The 16,708-nt window shown below is 44.3% G+C and overlaps 1 long non-coding RNA gene across 1 annotated transcript in view; it reads left to right on the top strand.

Annotated features, from left to right (window-relative positions):
- Positions 1–15,213, top strand: part of LOC147030284 (uncharacterized) — a 52,080-nt gene extending 36,867 nt beyond the window's left edge. Inside the window, exon 6 of the long non-coding RNA XR_015055768.1 lies at positions 14,866–15,213. This is a non-coding gene — a long non-coding RNA (uncharacterized LOC147030284). The remainder of the gene's footprint in view (positions 1–14,865) is intronic.
- Positions 15,214–16,708: the final 1,495 nt, after the last annotated feature.

Genomic DNA, 16,708 nt, shown 5'->3' with positions numbered 1-16,708 from the left:
GCCCGTTCGACCATTCGTGCAGGTACTTAGGTAGATCGAATTTGGCGAGCGACCCTATCCTGCGTGGGTGGGCAATTGGCACGATCGTGGTGAGGTTATACCCCCACCCGTGACTAGCTCCCGGCATTGGTCCGAGAGGGTCACTACTGAATTGTCCGTCCGGTGGGCGACGTGCCGCGATTCAAGTCACGTGGCCCTCCGCACGCCGGTGGGCGCGAATTCGCAACAATATCACCAAGACTTTGGATTTCTGAAGAGAAGCGTTTTCTCCATTTCACCTTTGACCCCAAAAGCCATTCGCTTCCTGGGCATCCTCCATCATGCAAGGTACTTCCTTGGCATACCTGAAGTACTGCTGCTCCCCTTTTGGGCCAGCACCCCTGCTTGACGCCATGGAAATCAAAGCCTTCAAGGTCATTGGTATCTCCTGTGATGAAGCTTAGTCTTTGGGCCTATCACGTGCCGGTGCTCTCATTGTCTTATATAATCACCTCCTTTCTGGTCTCTGATCTTCAGTGCTTTGTTCCCTCACACAGGTTTTTATAGGGCACGCGCTGTCCACCAGCAACCTCGTTCTGGTAAAACTCCCAAAATTCAGAATGACTGCTCACCCCCACTCATTTGTTTCTTTTTTTCTGGACTACTGAACGAACTTCCACATTCTATTCAGTCTCATTCTTCCCTCCAGGTCTTCAAAGCAGCTGTCCACCACCATCTCTTATCTTCCCCCATCCAAAACTATGATCTGTTCTGCCTCTGTCAACACTCACCAAGCTCACCTTTCTAAATTTCCAGTTTTTCCTTCCTGAGAGTTTGCTTCTGTGTCCACCTTCTCCATCCTGTGAGCCCCCTACACCCCCCCAACCTCTTTCTTCCTCCACATCCCTTAGTTGTGCAAGTTTCCCTCTATTTTGTCCCTCAACACTGCTGTTGGTGTGTTTCCCCCTCTCTTTTTGCTGTTCCTTTTGTTATGTTACGTCTTGATCCATTAAACGTTCTCACTCCTCCATGAGCCTCCAGTTTGGACACAAAAAACACCTGGGCTTCTCCACGATCTCAGCAGGATGGATCCCATGAAACCACAGCACTCATGATGGACAACAGCTGGGTAACATCTCCAGCTTCCCTAACTGTTAAATGAACATCCAGAGGCTTTATCGTTCATTTGGTAGTTTGTGATGAAATGGCTTCACCACTGGGATCTTTAAACCAAAGTGGAATCCATGCAATGGAAGCACAAAGAGTCACCAACACCCAAAATATTTCACACCCAACCCTCAGCTGGCAAGATCGTGGCTCCAATCTTCTGTAATACCAAGTGATTTTTGCTGATAGACTGTACACCTTCCAAAACTAGAGATTTCATCAATCACCATACACTGTGCATCCTGAGAAGAAGAAAAAAAGTCTTTTAAACTCTCGCTTTGCATTTACAAGCATGATCTATATTTCCTACGAGCCACCATTTTGTCAGAATCTCAATATTCCCCCAACGCTGAGAAAGTGAGCGGAAAAATCTGATTGGTTGAGATGACGCAAAATGGCGTAATGTTTTTCCCAAGAACCGAAAATGGAGGGTTTTTGAAAGTTCCAAGAAGGCGATTTGTGTTATATAGTGTTCAATTACAGTGGACTCTTAAATGTCAGGAGTTACATTCCTTCACAATGCCAAGATCGACCCATAAATATCGTGGAAAATGAAAACCACAATAGTTAAAACCAATTTCCTACAGGGGAAAAGGGGTTAGATTCCTGGGCTTCAAGCCAAAAGAGAGGAAGGTGTGAGGAAGTCAAAAATAACATATCACAATTGAAATAATTACGTAAAATAAATATAAATCAGCTTAACCACAACATCTCCTGCTGCGTTGAAGCTGATTTAATGTTCAGAAGCTATTAAACTTGCCCTCTCGCCCCCACAATTCCTCCCCTATCACTTAAATTGGTTTCCTTTGTAATCTGTCAATGTGTTTCTATTGTAAATCATACAGCAACTCCGTAAGTCAGCAAATAAATAAAATTCAATGAATCACTTTTGACAATTGCTTTACACTCCAGCACCATTCCATTATTAATGGTCGAGAAAGGCTTGTGGTGCAGAAAACCATCACAGCTCAACTCAAAAACAGTGAATGGTCGAAATTAAAGCCATGACAACTAAATTCATGTAAAAAGAATTTACCGTAACTGGTCGAAACCCGCAATATTCAAACACACGATATTTAAGGGTTTACTGCATACGAGTATAATAGCCCGTCAAAAATGACGGGTTGGAATTATTTTATTTGAAATATTCAAGGAGACTGGAAGATATGATGTTTCGTGGCAGACAGCGTTATTTTAAAACATGACATGTACAAATGTGATCATATTTTCTTTACCTTCTGGGATGTTTCATTTTGATGGTACAGCCTCATGAGTGTGCCAAAGTCTGAACCCTCGGCCTAGTGTCTTGTGTGCTAATATCTTCTATATCTATTAGACATCCTACGGATGTAAATGAACACTCGTTTTACTCTGCGAATGTTACACATCACGTGCAGCAAATTTCACCTCCCTGTGCCTTGCATTTTTTATTTTATGTACATTGCCCTTGAGGCCCTGTTCCAAGTCACTGTCTACATTTCCAATAGAAGAGATGGAATTACTCTTTTTTGAAAAATGTTTTTCGAGTTTTATATCCTGAAAAATAGACCATAGTGAACACACAGTCATGTTAAAAGTTTGGTCTTTAAAACCCTTCTTAAATCATCCTTATGAATAGGGACAGACAAATCCACAAATACAAAAAATACACACTGTTTTATACAGATAGATGATTTAATTCAATTTAAATAAAAGTTTTAAAAGCTGCAGAAAAAACTTTTTTTTTGGAAGTTGCACCATCTTTTGCACCACCTTATTTAACAAATTAAATTGTTTATTCGTGCCTGTTGTTGGGGTCCTTTTTGATTTCCCGAAGAATAAGTTTTCAGTTTGGAATGATTTTCAATTGTTTGGCTGCCAGACAAGCAGAGAGACAAAATTTACCTGACCCTGTGTGCACGCACACTCGGGATGGGATTCCGTACAATTTGCCAAATTCAGAGCCAAAGTGCTGCTAAACTGCAGGTTCGTGTTCCGATTCCTGTTCCGATTCATGTTCTACAGTGTTCAAAATACAACATTCAATTGAAATAAAGTCGTTCTTCAATCATAAACTGCCGTCTGTAGACAGACACAGACAAAGATAAACAATTGCTTAACCGTGCTTTTTGCTTCGCACGTGGGGTAAAACAATCACAGGTGATGTTGCACCACCATCGTGTACAAACTGGGGCAGGTCTTCAAGGACAAACTTCGTGCGATGTGGACCAAAGGTGTACTCAAAACTGTCATTGATATATAATTTGATTTCTTTTGAAATTCACTTGGTCCGCGATAAAAAAAAAAAAAGTCCATTGTGCAGGGTCTCGAGATCTTTTGCATCCCCCTGAAGTGTACCGTTATATGACTCGTGTTTTTGCATCTACCAGTTCCGATGAAGACCTCGTGTGACAGAAACCTTAGACCTGCGTTTTTGTTTTTGGAGTAAAACTTCATCCCATGCTCGGAGGTCTTTCTTACTTTCAGCGTTTTTCATGCACATTAAATTTGACTTTGGTATACAACGGCACATAAACTTCGACATTTGAGAGTCTGTCTTTAAGATTACTTTTTAAATTCACATTATATTCCACATCGAGATAAAAAATAAAACGAAAATCAAACTTTGTGTTTCCAGAGTAACAAAAGATGGGTTTGTGAAATGGTTGCAGTTATATCTACGACTACTACCAATACTACTACTACTACTACTACTACTTTTAAGGCCCCAATTATTCCCACCTTGCATGGTCAGACAGGGAAAGATTTTGTTCCATGTCTTTCATGAACCGGCTGGCCAGGCCTGTGGTTTGACGATGCATGATTTGGGCAGAAATGTGTGATTTGTTCAGGGTGTCGGGTATAACTCACCGACTCTTCTCGAGACACAGCGGGATCTTTAACGTCCACCAAAAGGCAAATGCTGGCAGACGGGTCATCCGGTTGAACGTCCATCTGATGGACGGTACACGCATTGATGCCTCAACCTGCATGTGAAACACCATGATGACATGAGCTGGGTCGAGATTCCAACCCAGGGTAGGCAGCTCAGAGGCGAGTTTGCGTACCTTGAGGCTGTCCTGCCAGCCCACCAAATGGTTTCAAAGTGAAATGTTCCAATAATCATTTCTCGATCTTCCAGCTGCCCGAACTAAACACAAAACCTCTGTGTAACACAGATGGCTGGCCAAGCAACATGCTTATCAGTTTCATTCGCACACCATTCCAAGCCACACCGCGTGATACATGGGCACTCAACAACGCACACACGCAAAAGGGCAATTTGTGCTCCGAATTAATCCAACTTGCTGACTCCATTTGTTTTCAGCCACAACAGTTTTTCATGGCGGATTAGCCACAGAGAAGGTTACAGATGTATTTAACGCAAAACGTGCGCAGAATTCTAACCTACAGTTCATTAATTTTTATTAACCCTAAAAGGATTAGAGCTCGTTCCGACGGCAAAGCGTGCCAAATGGAAACGTGAATATCGGTCACACATTATCATAACACTTGAGCTGCAATTTCTGAGCCGTTTGTAATTACACTGAAGGTATCACGCAATTAATTGCTCCAAAAAAGGGAGACGTGTAATTACTTGGACAAGTTAAATTTACCGTATGGGGGATTATATAGGGGCCAGCTTGCTGTCTCCAATATACCGTACGCTGTTTAATGGATGCACAGCTGCATATGTAGTGGCAGCATTTTGCTTTTGGTTTCGTAATGTCCAGGTGAATACGCTTTCGCTTTGGTTTTTCGGGGGATTTTCCGGTATGGGGTTTCCCAGTAGAGGTTTTGAGATTTTTCCGTTGTGGCTTAATAAAGACTTGGCTCGGAATCCGAACGTCTTGGATGTATTTTCTTCCACGCTAAACGTACACGGACAAAGAGTTCGGCTTATTGTCAGGTCAGGTCAGATGAGATCTGTGACTTGCTACAGGTACCATGTAAACCTGTACTAACCTGTTCCATGGTCGGGTTGACGGAGACTAACCGTCTCTCTTATCTCAACAGGTTTCCTGGTGAGGAGGGTGTATGGATCTGGACATCCAGCAGGATTAAAAACAAAACCTGTCAAAGGGTGGAGGAGCTCCTCGTGAGCTAACGGCCATCCATACCTAGCACCCAACAGTGTCTGCGGACGTCCTCCAGCAGTTGGGTTACTTTTTTAGGAGGTTGGTGGCAGGATTTGCACTTCGGCCATTGAAAAACCCTTCACTCCACAAAACACAAGAAAAACACAAAGGAAATTGAAAACCCACTCTGTCGGTGTACCTTCCTGTGCAGCTGCCCTTCGCGGGGCAGCTCACGGGATGACAGGATTGGGGCAAAGCCTTCAGGACCTCCAATCTTTGATGATAGGAGGAAAATCACGGGGTAACCTTCCACAGTCAGATTGAGGTCGTGTGTGTTGGCATGGTGCTGAGGTGTCGTCCACCAAATGGCGATCTCCTTGGGTTAACCTGAGGCAGTCCCTTCGGGTGGGTGCCTGCAATGTCCTATCCCTAAGAGAGGATCATCACCTGTCTCTGTTATCATCTGAACTCAAGCGTTTGAGCATCGGTATTGCAGCAATCTCTGACGTTCAGAGACCGGATAGTGACGAGATCACGGCGGGTGGTGACACCTACGATTGGTCTGGACGCTCTGATGGTTTCCATGCCCAAAGAGTTGATGGCGCTGTGTCCAATAAGCTGACTCCAATGATAATTGAGATAACACTGGTCGAGCGTTTTATGAGACGAAGGATTTGTCACTCCTTGGGTGTCGTTCCCTGGTCTCTGTAAATGCTCTGCCTGAGGCGAGTGATCTCACCGAGAAGGGGGCATTCTATGCCCACACTCGAGTCTGTGGTTGCTTAGTGCCACAGGCGCGATACTCTTCCAGTGTTGGGTGATTTCATTGCATCGACTGGATCTGATAGGGATGGTTATGAGATGTGTGTTGGTCCCCATGTGTCTGGAACTGTGAACCAGAATAGCACTAAGTTCCTTGACTCTGAAAAAAGTCATGGAATTAGGGTGGCTGGCTCATTGTTTCAGCACCCACAGGCTCATTGCTCGACTTGGTATTCCAACGGTGGTGGTGTCGCAAATGAGATTGATCATGTCCTCGTTGATAGTCGCTGGAGGATGATCCAAAACTGCAGGGTCGACCAGCGTGCTTCTTCAATACCGACCACAGGCTTGTGGTAGCAACACTGCTGTTGCAGCTTAAATCTGGGAGAATTGTTCCATTCCAGTGTAGGCTGGATGTTGGCAAGCTCAAGGATGAGGGGGTAGCTTAGGAGTTTGTGAACAGGCTGAGTGGGGATTTGGGGGGTCTGGGTGCTTTGGGAAATCACGAAGAGTTGTGGAGTGCCATCAAGACCACCATCCTTGATGTTGCCGGTGGATGTCTTGGAACTCACTGCAGGGCAAAGAAGAATTTTGTCTCTCAAGGGACACTGGATATCATTGACCAGAGTTGCAGGGCCAGGTTCAATGACAGAGCAGAGCTGTTCAGGGATTTGAGGCATAAAACTGGATGTGCGCTGAGGGTAGAGAAGGAGGCCAATGTGCAAGGTCTCTGTGAGGGGGGTGGAGCATCACCTGTGGTCAAGTGATTCTCGTCCCACTTCCAGGGAAATTCTCGCTTTGTGTTCCTCCAAGCCCGTCCCCTCGGTGTACTGCAGTTAGAGCGGAGGGTGGTAAGCCCTTGACAGAGGAGTCCGAAGTGAAGGCCCGCTGGGCCTGTTACATTGAGCAGCTGTACCAGGCTGATCCACCAGCTGTTGAGTTGGATGTCAGGGTTGTGACTACCCTTACTGATGACCCTCAAATCAACTGTGATATACCTTCGTTTGTGAAAACACAGGCTGCGGTGAACCGGTTGAAATGGGGTGAAGCTCCTGGGATTTGTGGCATCCATGCAGAACTTCTCAAGGCTGGTGGAAATGCTGTACTCATGTCATTGCGTGCAGTTCTGTGCTCTGCCTGGAACACAGGCATCATCCCAACTGACTGAAAGAGGGGTCTTGTTGTCCCTCTCTGGAAAGGGAAGGGTGATCACCAGGCCTGCAACAACTTCAGAGTGGTGATGCTGCCCTCAATGCTGGGCAAGGTCTTTGTTCAGATAATTCTTGACAGGGTTCGCCACGATCTGCTTAAGCACCAGCACCCAGAGAAGTTAGGCTTTATACCAAAGAGGTCAACGATTGACCGTATATTTGCCCTTTGGGTCCTCACAGAACGCAGACGAGAGTTTCGGCAGGGGCTGCTTGCAGTCTATGTTGATCTCTGCAAAGTGTTTGATTCAGTGAATCGGGATTCCCTCTGGAGAATTCTTCGTCTTCATGGGGTGCCACCAAAACTGAACAATCTGATGTCTGAACTATACTCTGGAACTGAGATTGCTGTGAAGTGTGGTGGTACCATCTCCAACTTATTTCCAATTACTTGAGGTAGTCATGTGGGGGCCAATGCACACCCCTGTTTCAGCGCTTGTTTGGACTGGATTCTGGGGAGTATGTCAGAGAGATAAAGTGCATCGTTTGGGAATGACAAGATCTCTGACCTTGATGTCACAGATGATGCAGTCATCTTTGCGGAAACTCTGGATATCCTTTTGGGGGCCCTCGAGGTGCTGAATGAGGAGTCTGAGCTGCTGGTGTTATGGGTTTCCTGGATCAAAACTAAGAACCAGGTTTTCAATGACATCTTGGATGCTGCTATCTTGTCTGTACCTATTTGTGGTGAGGATGTTGAGGTCATGGAGAGATTCACTTTCCTTGGCAGTGATATTCATGTCTCTGCTGGCTGTGAGCTGGAGGTCAATGGATGTCTGGATCAGGCCTGGGGAGTCATTAATTTACTGGACCAGGGGTGTGGCGCTGTTGGTACCTCTGCAGGAGGATGAAAGTCTGAATCTTCAGGTCCTTGGTGCTTCCAGTCTTGCTCTATGGATGAGAGACTTGGACTCTGACTAGGGATCTGAGATGGAGACTTCATTCCTTTGGTACCAGGTCTCTTCATAGAGCCTTGGCTTTCCCTTTTCGTACGTTGTGTCCAACGAGCGGTTGCTGAGAGAGACTCAAATGAGACTTGTTACTTGCATAGTCCGTGAGCATCAGTAGTGGCTGTATGGACATGTGGCTCGTTTTCCTGGCTCTGAACCTACTCACCAGATTCTCTCAGCGAAGGAGCCTCGTGAGTGAAGGAGGCCAATGGGTGGACCACGTGCCTCGTGGTTGCAGAATGTTGATCAGCATCTCAAGGAGATGGGGATGGGCCTGGCATCTGCCTGGGAGATGGCCAGACCAAGGCCCCTGGAGTATCGGTGGAAAGTGGACGCTGCGACTCGCTGCTCTGGCGCATGCTCTCATACCCGAGCTGACCTTTTGACTTTCTATTGGTGTTTTCCAAAAGAGTTGCGTTAAAATCCGCGAGTGAAGCCAGGTGAGGGAAAAGGTGGGAAGACAGCTCTTATAAGTCAATCACTTGCTCTGTACAAATTGCAGCAACACATCTTGAGAAGTGATGTTGTGCAATCAACGATTACGGTTTGTTGTGTAACTAATGCTGCTCAAGCAGGCCCGTAGCCAGGGCTCAGTATTAAGGGGGGCATATGAACTGGATGGGGGGGGCACAATTATTATATTTAATATTTTTGATAACCCGGTATACTATTGTATCCATGCAGCATTGACACATCTATACTGAGGTTGCCGTCGCATACGAACCAAATTGATCTCAGCTACATTTAATATGTTCCGATGTTTTTGGCCTAAAATTATTCGAATGCAGGAGAGCCGCAACAAACTGGCACATTCACAATGCAGATATTCAATGATTAGACAATTGGCACCAATTCAGGCGCACTTATACAAGGTGTTGTCAAGAATTGGCATTAGAAAAATTAATATACCAGAGATACAATGACTAAACGGGGGAGGTTGGCACCAGAATCAGTGCACTTTGAAATAAGATATAGTAGGCAATGACCTGCGATCATCACGTGAAACTATCAACAGCAAATACGACCAGCCTGAAGATACCACAAGGTCCGCATTTAAAGCAGTCAATTACACAGGTAAGGTTATGCACAAATCACGAGATATGGGATATGCAAAGCACCAAACACAACATTTAACTTAAACATCAGAAGTACAAAGCAGCCGACCACGGCGGGTGCTGACCACAACCACACTGCAATCACAACCACACATGCATCACCAGCAGTCACACACCAATCTGAACTCCTCGTATAGTTTTTATACCGCTGTACTCGCTGTCAGAAGAGCTGCAGGCGACGTGTCTCAGTGTGGCATCTTCTGAGGACCTTGTCCTTCCATTCATTCAGGCATTTACGTGTGAGGTCTCTCTTGAAGACCAGCCGTACCAGTTGTGCCTTGCGTGCATGGCGCATGGACCGTCGATGGTCAGTGAAGACATTCCTCAATGTTGAGAATGAGTTTTTACACATGGCAGTGGACGCACCAAATGTTAGTCCAAGTCTCATAGCAGTCACTACACTTGGCATGGCTTCCAGCGTTTTGTGGTATGTTGAGAGGAGTTTTTGTGTTGTCCATCTCTCGTTTGGCTGCTTTTCTGTCTGTGAGCGAATAAACTGCTTTGCAACCACACACTCTGTTTCACTGATGGTTGACTTTGTTAATGTCATGATGTGCTGGAGCAAGTGGGGATCCAAAAACGTGCCATTTTCAGGATTCAAGGCAGCGAGTCAACGGGCGAGTTGTGTTGCGCTCACTGAAGCGCTGAGCGATCTCACCAAGCACAGTGTCAATTGCACTGTAAAAACCCTCTGCAGTTCTGTCTTGTCATTGTCATCGTTTTTGTCCTGTAGTCTCCAAAACTACAAACTGTTCCAAGTTCTTATGCATTGTGCGTCTTCGTTTTGGTGGTGCAGGTGTAGAAGTGCGAGCATCGTTGGCCTTGTTCCACAGATCAGTGAACTCATCCTCAGAGCGGAGTTTCTTCACGCACTCTGTAGCACTCGCCACTAGTTCCAACCCCGTTAGCAAGTCCATGTCCTCTGCCTGCAAGAGTCTGTTCGGGCCATCTAACAACATCAGCAGTTTTTGTACAAAGATAGCAATGAACATGAAGGCAGGCCCAGGGACTTCCCGCAAAAGCCCAATAGCCTCCATCCTCATCTCTGCACCGTAGGCGCGCTCTGCATCAATCTCCGACAGTAAGGATGTGATATCCTTAAAAGATCCTATGATCACAGACACGGTGGCTAAATGTCCCGTCCACCTTTGATCAAGAAGTCGTTTTAACCGCTCACCTTTATACTGTGCAGCAACAGTGGGCTTTCTGAAGAATTTGTACAGGCAACAACAAACCTCGAGGAAATCAGTGACAGCTTTCTCTGCTGCCAGTGCGTGGATAACTACCAGATGGAGTTGGTGATTTAAGCAGTGCACATAGGGGATTTCTCTTTCCAATATCTCTTGCAACAACTTTTGCACCCCACCGTGCTTCCCAGCCATTACCAAAACCCCGTCGTACACCTGACTTAATATTTTTGACGTGTCAAGTCCTGTTTTTGTCAGCTCTGCAATTATTAGGTCTGTCAATGTTTTTGCATCTCCAGCGTCGGCTGTAGCTATTGTGAGTAGATGATTGATATGTTCTCACATTCAGTGGGGTCCCTCGTCCCATCCACCTTGATGGTAAACCACGATGTGCCTACTTCTTCCACGATGGCATCCGTCACAACATTACTCAATGTGCAGATCAATTCATTCTGCATTTCCGGACTAGTATAGCTTGCATTTCGTGGGATATGCTTTATTATTTCGGCTCGCTCAGTGTCTTTTTTGAGTGTGTAGTTTAAAAGTGAGAGAAAGAGCCCACTGTGCCCGTCTGACATATCCTCAAAATTATCAAGGCTCCCTCTAAAAGGTAACTGATTTTCGGCGAGAAATCCCACAACATCTATAAGAGCAGACACATAGTACCGGTTTCTATTTAGCTGGTCAGCATTGAGGAGTGTGGAAATGTGAAGTTGCGTGTTTGTGAAACCCCCTGTCTTTCTCAACAGCATGTTTCCAATTCCGGTAGCCTCGCACTGTGAAAGTAGAGTCCACTGGGCCACGTGCGGTGTTAAACTTCCTCCATGGATAGCAGAATGCTGCATCTGTCTTTACACTGTATTCCAGCCATTCATTGGTCTGGTACCACGAGGACACAAACGAGCGACTCTTGTTCTGAAACAGATGGCCAGGGTACCACTGTAGAACCACTTGATTCGGTCTCTCACTTCCAAGATCATCGGGAAGCGGCTTGACAGTCACAGCCGGTCACGAGGCCGCCGCCGAGCGTGGAAACTCGGCTGCCTGCGCTGGGGCTACAGCCACAGGGCTAACGTTGCTGGCTTGGCCAGGTTGGCCAGCTTCTGTCGGTATTTCATCGACATGATCGTCTCCTCCTCCTCCTCCTCCAACTCCTCCCACAACACGTCTTTCATCATCTTCTTCATTTTCGTCGCTTGCATTTTTTCCTTTTCTGAGCCATTTTCGTATATCCATCATCCACGTCTTTTTCTCCTGCTGCAAGCTAGCGCTCTCCATGACTCTCCCCTCGTGACTCGCGTCACTAATCTCGCCAGATTTGACAGTTGACGGTTTTATTTATTAAATGATCGATGCATCAAAAACAGGTTTTATCTGCATAATTTCAAATGTAAGCACGATTGCAAACACACGTATTTTTAATTTTTATTATAAAATTACTTTTGTAAGATGGAGGGTTGACAGGTTGTGAAGGTCACGTGGTGCACGTGCACTTCATCTTTAATAATGTAAATTGATGTCTATTCCTTAATATTATGACTATATTACATTTATACCTAACTTACAACCAATCAGGTAACCTGCTCAATAGGGTCTCCATATCGAATACGCTGATTGGCTATTCCTTAAAACTAAATGATCCACGATATATATATATATATATATATATATATATATATATATATATATATATATATATATATATATATATATATATATATATATATATATATATATATATATATATATATATATATATATATAAATATATAACCACCCACAACATCGACATTCGACACGAGGTCTTGGCTGCTGGCGTTGGTGCTTGCGTTATTATCTTTTATCTTGTGGTCTTGGACTGTATTGTCTTGCCAATTGCTTTTGGAGATGCGCTGGGAAGTGCACACTTATCTCTTGACTGTTATTCAAAGAAGGATATTATTAAAGAACAGTTTATCCAAGAAGGCCTTATTAGTCACCACGTTGAACATCTGGAATAAGGGTTTTAGTTCACACAGGTGAACTCTTAAACAGCAAGTTCACAGTCGGCGCTCGTCCTTAAACACTAAGTTGTTCACAGGGTACAACAGGGCATAAATGGGTGGCGTACAAGTGGGGGGGGGCACCATATGCGCCATGGGGGGGCATTGCACCCAAATTCCCCCCCCCCCACCAGCGACGGGCCTGTGCTCAAGTCACTTTTATCATGTGATGAATGCAATGAGGTTCTAGATCTCGAGAAATCGTTTCCTTTTGAAACAAACTTTAAGTGGAGAAAATGCAAATGCGAAGTTTCTGCTCAAAGAGTCAAAACACTAAAATCCCCATTTTCTCTCCAAACGTTTAGCCTCCATGAGGAACCCATTTGGACAAGAGTTAGAAGCTTCCTATATTTATGCTCATTTGTTGAGCAAACTTGTGCAACATGCTAACCAAACACAAGGCAGCATAAAGACTCGATTTGGGACTTCAGATCCCCAAGCACAAAAGTTAAGGCGAATTAAAACCGGTCAACATGGAGGCAAAGATGAGGCTGAACGGGGAAACGCACACCTAAAAAAAATGAAGTTTGCATCGTGGCCAAGCTTTGATTGCTTCCTTTGAGAGTAAACAAATTAATAAGGTAAAGAGAGAAATAAATATTCCCCTTCTGTCCTCCACTCCCCCTCAACCCCACTACAATCTCTGGCTTGGGGATCACTGACTCACTCTATGGGATTAAACCAAGTTGTCGTGTGGAGCTTTACATTCATGTAGCAGAGTGTTATGAAGGGATTTTGTGTATTCCTGATGGAGTCCTGAAGTGGACTATAAAGGGATTTGGTGTATTCCTGATGGTGGTTATAACAGAAGAAAACTACCCTTTATGTTTATTATTTAATTATTATATTTATTATTACTGATAAAAAATTTTTTTAATTATTATTATTCGTATTGTTATTATTTATGGCCCAACTCAGCACGGCTTGGACGGTCTGGTCCGGCAAGGCATGGCTCAGCTCAAAATGGTCCGAAACGACATAGCTCGGCTCACTTTTCAGGTATCAACATAATTTACTTAAAGGAACTTCTGCATTGAAAAGATGATTTTTTTCTCATCAACATCAATTATAAAGCAACTGATCGAATCCGATAAGCATGACTTGCAAATATAGAAATGTTATATTTGTCATTTGAAATTCCGTTATAACTGATAATAAATATATTTCTAAAATAATCATGCTTTTCTATTATGTATATATACATGTTTTTTATTATTAAGTCTCCCCTGATAGGGAAGGTGGTGAGGGGGGATATGCAGGCCCGTTTTGAATGGAATGTAAATGGGGATTTAGGAGTAAAAAGTATGTGGGGTTGACCTACAGGAGAGGGGAAGGCTTATCGCAGTTGTGGGGTTTGTTTCTACAATTAGTGCCCCCAATTTTTAATGGTACCCCAAAGTTTATTCGACCCCGAGTAGGACTAACCCACCATTTAGTTTTTTTCTTTCTTTTCTTCCTGCACTCATAATTCCCAAATTTTCCAAGCAGTATGTCTGAGCTGGCTGGGACTTTTGGAATGAAATTTTGCATCAATAATGGGAGTAAAACGTCTGCGGGGTTGACATAATTTTTGATCTTGACCTAATTCTAAGGTCATGACCCAATTATAGACATTTTAACATTTTTCATCTCAACTCGTCTTAGGTTTGTCCATTCCGAACGAAATTTCCCCCTTAAATAGCCTAACACAAGGCGTATTTATGCATAATGTACACCATACCCCTCCGAGTAAAGGTCAAGGTCAAATGTGGTCTGAAAAAATAAACAGGTTATTTTTTTTATCATCGCTCAGTTTTACCGATGTGGAATCTCAAAGACCGGTTGACCCTCCAAGGTGTTCTTGCATCATTATAATGGACTTGCATTGAAAGTGTACACCTGATATTAGTTTTGTGTCTTTGACCTACTTTTTCTGATTGTGACCGAATTCACAAAAATCAACTTGATTCATTTTCCTCTGATTTTCATGATGTTGGGGGTTTTCGCATAGAATGTAAATGGGGACACATTTTTTTTAATTTACACTCCAGCCCTAAATGTTGAAGCTCAATGTCATGGTGGACCAAAAAAAACAAATGGCCATCATTGGATCGTGGGCCAAGGGTAAGTCATGGGTGTTTTCCATGTGTAAGCCTATCCCGGCTGGGGGAGACTTACCTTTGCCGAACGTTTTGTGATTTTAGACATCTCATTATTATTCATATTGCAATTGTTGATGCTTCTTATCGATTGGGATTTTCGTGACTGCAGGAAAAGCGATGATTCATGCAAAATTAATTTGCTAGTTAAGCCGTGGTCCAATAAATGTGATACACCTATTGCAGCTTCCAAACATAAAACGAATGTCCACACTTCCAAGACAGCCACCACTTCCTCATTTTTCCACTACCGTCACAGGACCGGAAAGCTCATGCCTCCTCAATTGGAGAGCAAGAATGCTGCTTATCACATGCTTCATGTGCCTGAGAGAAAAGAAGTTCCTGCTTACGAGTCTCTGCCTCAAGCATGAAGGCAAAGATCTGCACCGGCAAAGCTCACCAAAGATGTGAATCCTTCTATATTCAGTGTTCAGCCAGTAACACGTTTATCTCATCATTGTGTGTCCTGATGCCATTGGATGTGAAGTTTTTTAAAATGGAAAATAATTTTGACTCCCCTTCATAGCCAAGCAAACACAAAGTTCAACTGTCTCAAGTCCTCAAATGCAATGCGTGTCAGAGTAAATATTTTTGGCCAGAAGGCACCATTTTGTTCCTGTGCAAAGTTATGCCTAAGGCCTGTTATATGTAAAACAATAAACTGAGGAAAACTGTGATAATTCTCCTGCATTTTTAGCTACATGTTAGTGTAAGTACATGGTCAAAAGGACAACTTGAGTTTGGAGTTTCATTCACCCTTGAACAATGGGTGATTGAAACAAAAGGGCATTCTCAAGGCATAAAGAGAAGGATCCACAAGGAGCTACATGTCTGGGATCTACAGATCGTTGTACCTCGACGTGGCAGCACGTTAGTCAAGTGAAAGATGAAGTGTTTTTCTGCCTTTGTGATTGTAAATATAGTTGCAGTACCAGACTCGCCGGAGAACCACAAGGGAGGGGCTGTCCCTGTTTCCTCTCCAGACTCACTGAGAATCGCAGGCCGTTGCATACAAATAACTTTGTGTCACGGCGGGTTGCTAACCGCGAACACCAATAACTTGACCACGTGATCTCGGGTCCTCGGTCTAATTACCGTTTACCAAGGAACATGTGATCGCCTTATCGGGGAATCGCACACTCGATGTGTACTTGCATTACTTAAGTACTTACCATATCAGGTGCAACCGAGTGGTGCTGCCAAGTATGCACTGGCTATTAAGCAGATTTTGGGGGATAACGTCCTGGCTATGCTAGGGTGTGGGCCATACCAGACCAATGGAGGAAAAGATAAACACGAGCTGGGTTCATTTCGAACAGGCACATTTATTTAAACAAGAGAGGAAAGTTATGTGGCACAGAATGGGATTTATTGAAAATGTACAACAGGGAAAAAGCAAGGAATTTGTGACGTGTGGCAATAGACATACAATATTTGCAAAAGAAGAAGGCACAGAACAGAGTTATCCTGAATATTCTTAAACAGTCTTAACTTATGCTACGACAGGCACCATCACACACACACACACACACACACACACACACACACACACACACACACACACACACACACACACACACACACACACACACACACACACAAGGAAAATTAAGAGATAGCCTAGAGAGAAAGAAACAGTTGAGGATTAGTGACCTCGCAATACCTGGCACGGTCGGTGGACCTGCACAAACCAAAACACTTAGGAAAGGGGAGGAGGGAAAATGCTGAGGGTGTCTAGGGTGTGTGTTTGAGGGGTGCAAGTGTGATGCGATGTGGGGTGCAGCGTGGTGGAAGAGAAAGAATGTGAGGTCAGTGTGGTTCACTGTTGGGTTTGTTCTGAAAATAACGGTTGGTCGGGGCTTGCCCGTGTTGATTGCTCTTTTGCGTCCACAGTAGATGAGAGATAGATGGTAGAAGAAAGATGCATCAGAGAAAAGACCCCATCGTAGTAATGTGAGAATCTGGACATGTAAGTGTCACTGTAGTTTGCAGCCTGAATGAGCGACGACAGAATGAGATCAGCCCCAGCTCGCAGCAGTGACACATGATCCCACACTTGGTCATGCTGACTTGTGGCACCCCTTGCTCAGTGCTAACGCTTG

Source organism: Eptatretus burgeri, chromosome 3 (assembly GCF_056783735.1).
Source record: "Eptatretus burgeri isolate ZD-2024b chromosome 3, Ebu_testis_v1, whole genome shotgun sequence".
Lineage (NCBI taxonomy): Eukaryota > Metazoa > Chordata > Myxini > Myxiniformes > Myxinidae > Eptatretus > Eptatretus burgeri.
Note: the sequence above shows the minus strand (reverse complement) of the source record. Positions and strands in the feature narration are given on the sequence as shown.